The sequence below is a fragment of the Vigna unguiculata genome, chromosome 5 (assembly GCF_037176805.1).
Source record: "Vigna unguiculata cultivar grain cowpea cultivar isolate G323 ecotype 2 chromosome 5, ASM3717680v1, whole genome shotgun sequence".
Classification (NCBI taxonomy): Eukaryota; Viridiplantae; Streptophyta; class Magnoliopsida; order Fabales; family Fabaceae; genus Vigna; species Vigna unguiculata.
The window spans coordinates 50,572,300-50,577,846 of NC_140796.1; positions in this window are offsets into that span (position 1 = coordinate 50,572,300).

Here is a 5,547-nt window from a genome sequence, read left to right on the forward strand (position 1 = left end):
GATAACAGTTTGCATGGACAAAAAGGAGTGAGAGTGGGAGCATTGACCAAAGGAAAACTACCGAAGAACGTTTAAAGGAGATAGAAGAAGAGAAAAACAGCAAAATATTAGCATCAAAAGAAAAGAGTGGATCAAACACATCAAATTCAAGAAAAAGAAAAAGAAAGGGAATACCTTTTAGGGCACCTTTCTATTAGGGATCCAAATTAATTATATAAAAGTATTTGCAGATTTTCATTATTCATTTTTATTAGCTAAAATATTTTACCACTTGTATTTATCTACTCATTCTTCACAATCTGCATGTGGAGTTAATTAAATTATTCTTATTAAACATATGATTATTAATATAAATTATCTTAATGGAGATTCGTGAGAATAAGGTACTGAGAATTTAATTATTCTGTTTACTTTTTACCCTATAGGCTGGACAGTACAATGTTATGCTTTGTTCCAGGTTTTTCTTTTTATATATATAAAAAATAGATATTTAATATTAATCAATCTGCTATCTCATCAATGAACTAATTAAGGTTTAAATGGTTTATGTTTGTTCAATGAATTATTCTACCATCTTATTCGTGAACTAAAGGTTCATTTCTTTTATTTTTGAATGAACCAAAATTTTGGAACCTTTTTCTGCAAACTGATAGGTGATTTTGCTGGAAGATTCAAGTAAAGAATTGATAATGCCAAAAACCTTTAAAATTTTATTTTCAAAGGTACATAACAACCATGGGGATGATAAGTTTTTATGGAATTATTTTAATGTAAGAGGGTGCGCATAAAGTGAAAAATAATAATCCTTGTCTATAATGAGATTTTATTTTACATAAATTTTATTATATTCGTTATCACTTTTATAAATTAAAATGATATTGAATGTAGATTAAATTACAATTTTGATTCCATTAAGTTGTGATCCACAATTTAGATTTCTTCAATATTTTTCAAAATTTTTCATTAAGTTTAGTTTCTCTCTCTATATATATTAGTTATTTACGATGGTTATAAATACGTTGTGGTTTTCTTATATTTAGAAATATATTATATAAGTATTTAAATTAAAAATATATATATTAACTTAGTCTTTTTATCATATTTTTTAGGATAATAAATATTAAATTTAGTTATAAAAAATATTAAAATCATATACTATGTGAATTTAGTTTTTCTATCACTCAGTGAAGTGAATGTACATGACCATCATTTAATGATAAACTTAAAAAAAATTGAATTGATCCATTTTAAATTACTACGGAAGACAATTTTGAAAGGAAAAAAGTGCAACATACAAAGGTAAAATATATATTTTCTCTATTAATTTTTATTGAATTATACAAGTATACATATACTCTCATAAAAAATTAGGAATTGTAATATTGGTCAAATCGGCATGTCCCGCATAAGAAATATAGACTAATTCCTCTCATTTGTCGCATATAACGTTTGACCCATAGATTTGTGGACTGACATGTGACGAGTATAATAAGAATTTTAATATTTTTATTTTTATTTAATTAAATTAGTATACTTATTTTTATAAGTCTATTTCTTAAAATAAGCAATTTTCATAATTATATAATTTATAAGTACAAGCCAACTGAAAATATGAATGACTTTGAACTGGACTAAAATGAGAGAGCTATTTTTGGATGAACTGGTCACGAATAAGCAAGCCACTTCTGGATGGACGAGAGAAGAAATACAAATTAGTAAGTTGCTTAGAAGAAACATACATACTTTTTGTGCTGGTGCTACTAGATTTTAAGAATTTAAGTCAATGGAAACTATGCAGATCAACCCATATTGGCCTTGCAATATGCAGGTTATGTGTGGCGACCTAAGCTAGCCAACAGACTAAAATACTCGGTCTGCCCCACACTTTTTCTTATGGACCGAGAGGCTTACCTACATGACCTGTCATATATTGTCATCCTATGAAAATGTTATTAATAAATATGTATATGACATTTATTAAATTTATTATATACTATATTTAATACATTTATTGAATTTAATAATATATTAAAGATTTATAAGGAAATAAATGTTTATTAAAATATATTAAAATAATACATTTATATTCATACTCAATTTCATTTTATCTTTTTTATTTGGTTTTAAAATATATTTCATGAACAATAATAATTATATAATTTATTAGATAAATTATTATATATTACATAGGTATATTTTATTAATATAAATTGGAAAAAAAATCTTTTAATTGAAGAGAGAATAAAAGATGAAGAGAGAAGTGAGAGGAAGAGAGAAGCATGCAAATGCCTTTGTTTTAGGAAAACAAAGAAATAGAGGAGAGAGTAAAGAGAAAAAGAAAAAAAATTTATTGTCCTCATGAATAGAATGAGCATAGTTCAATGATTATAGAAAGACGTATATTCAAGACTTTCATAATAGATCAACACTTAACATAAAATCATAGCTTATCCATTCATAGAGTGGTTTATAATAGTAGATGTCAGATGTTTTGGTAATTTATCCTTGATGAGTTGTTTTCACCTTTAAGTATGTTTGCATGATCGGATTTATAAATCTCGCTGATTTGGAATGATAGAAGTTAGGGTTTATTCGTATTCCAATGTCGTGATTAAATAGTAAATACGAAGATGAATTTGGGAGATAACACGAAAATCTCATCTCATTATAGAAAAGGAGATTTTGATGGATGAGAAATGATTTTACCATTATACCCCTGCATATGTGTGTGAGTGTTGTGTGAATGGGGGAGAATGTGTGCATCGTGTGAGTGAACCAGTTCCCACGAGTGAGAGTGTATAAGTGTGATTTTGTGAGTGGTGTGAGTTTATGCATAACATATTATATTTATACAATAATAATATATTTTGTTTATCTGTCATGCTTTGTGGAAGGGGATTTGTCCAACCTTGTATCATATAGTTGTAGTTCTTGTGAGGCAGAGGTGGGAGATGAAGTGCATGATCTCTCGGTCTATTCAATACATATGTCTTCTGAAAGTAGAGCCAAATGTCAATGTTATATGAACCATTTTGGACATGCTTTGTATGGACATTTGATTGATGATTGATTTGAAGGAAAATAATTTAAATATACTTTATTTTAGTTTGAGTAATAGGAATCATTATAATTACACTAACTTACTCCTTTTTGTATGGTGTGTCATGGATTGTCTGCTGCAATGATCGATGTTACACTGGTCAGGTGATAATGCAGATGAAGAATTTTAAAGCAAAATGTTTGTTGATGGTTGACAAGAAAGAATAGTGGTCACTTAGGTATATAATTTTTGTATTGTAGAGATCCTTCTAGTGGATGAAATATTATTTATTTTTTCAAAAATTTTAAGGTTTGTTTTTCTCATTAAGAATTAGTAAATACATTTTATATACTATTATTGTCTTTTTATTAATTATGTAATGCTTCAATTAGTACTTAGTGTTGGTGATCATTGATTATAAGTGCATTTTGGTGACAAACTATTTCATACATGTTCTGATCCTAATTCTAATGATAAAATTGTTGTTAATCACTATGCATTCGAGGTATTGTTCGGTTTGGAACATAAGTCCATCAATCGAGGTTTAAGGAAAATGAGTGGTGGGGACGATCCCAGATCCGATGATAGGATCATTATTAATCACCACACATCTAAGGTATTGTTCGCTTTGGAACGTGATACTTAAACCACAATAAGTTTAGGTTTCTAAAGGATGTGAAACTATTGGATGCAGTAAGAGCAATATAATATTTACATTTTATTTATAACTTATACAATTTAACTTTAGTTTATAAAAAAAAAAAAAAAAAAAAAAAAAAAAAAAAAAACCTTTTTCTATCAAATAAATGAAGAATCTTGTCCTAATTTTTTTTACCCTTTAAAAATGCATCCTCTTTCTTAGATACTGAACTACATGTGGATAGCATGTGTTAATTTCACTAGTTATGTTAATTAATTTATTGATCAATATATGTCTCAATATAATATTAGTTTAGTACATTATACTAATGTGAGATGCATTTTTATATCAGTTTGATATTTTCATGTATATCCATGTCTTTATGTGATATATTAATATGTTCTAGAGAAAAATGAATTATTCATTATGAATTTTAAATCTAAATCCCAAAAAATCATGTATCCTTAGTATTTGACCAAATTAACCCACATATTGGATTAGTATGGTATTAAAAAATTGAAAAATGAATGTTTTAGTAAACTATTAATTGGAGGTAATAAATTAATGAAATCAAATTAGGAAATTTTTTTGACTAAATATAAATTTTACCATTTCAAATCCAACATTAACAGTATAAAAATTTTATAAAGGTAAGTTGCCAATAACATTCCAAAATGAAAGCCCTTAATTACTCAAATAGTTTAAGAGTAGTGACTTATTCTCATATTGGTCTATCCTTCATAACTAAATCCTGAAGACACTGTCTTTCTTTCAAGTTTCAACCTTGAAAATCTAAAGGATTGAAAGAGCATCAAAGGGTATTCCTAGAAGAGAGGTGAAAAAAAAAAGGTACTCATTTATAGCAGAAAAATGTCAATTATTCTCTCTCTCTTTTAAAGGTTTTAACTATTGTTTAAATGAAAAGACCTTTTGTTGAAGATGATGATTTTTTATTTTTTATTTTTTGACATTTTTTGAACATGATCTTTGATGAATAAACTAAATGGTGTTCTTTGGTTGTTAGTGAAATCTTCAATGAGTACTGAATCTAGTGAGAGAGAAGGTAGTCCACAGAGTGAAGGAGTGATCACAAGTCCTAAAGAAGGAGAAAAAGAAGATTATTTGAAGCAAAAGTTGATTATTCAACCGATTGTGGAAGAGATAGAAGAATGCAAAACTCCAACTTGGTCATCAAGGAACAAAGTTGCAACCATTCTGGAGTGTCCACCTGCACCAAGAAAAATAAGACCGTCAAATTCATCAATTTCATCACAGATGATGAGAGCTTTAACCATTGATGATCATAATCAGTTGAACTTCTGTGAAGAGGTAGAGCCAATGGAGGTAGAACTCTTCTTCCAATCCATAAATGACTTTAACAGGATTAACAAGTGATGATGCATTACTGTATGAAATTTGTTGTTCTTGTTGTTCTAATTTGATGGTTTCACTGTATAATTTTTCAGTTATTTTAGGGTTTTAGTAGATGGTTATGACTATGATTGTTGTTCATGTAAGATTAACTTCCATTTGACTTAGAAGATAGAAACTTTATGGATGATTAAAATGTTTGAAATTTTTAATTCATGTAACTTGTTCAAGTTTTCCTGATGATAATACATGGAACTTATGGAGTTTTTCTATACCTTTGGTGACATGAAAATGAAATACATCATATTACCTAGATAATATGGTGGATGTTTGCTTCATAACAAGGTGAGTGTTTTTTTTATGGATTTATGATAAATTCTGATATTATTTAGAATATAAATTTATTCATAATGTATTCTATGGAATTGAGTTGTAGGAATATATTCTATTGGAATTTTAATTTTTTTTTTATAGAACATTTATGTGGTATTCAATT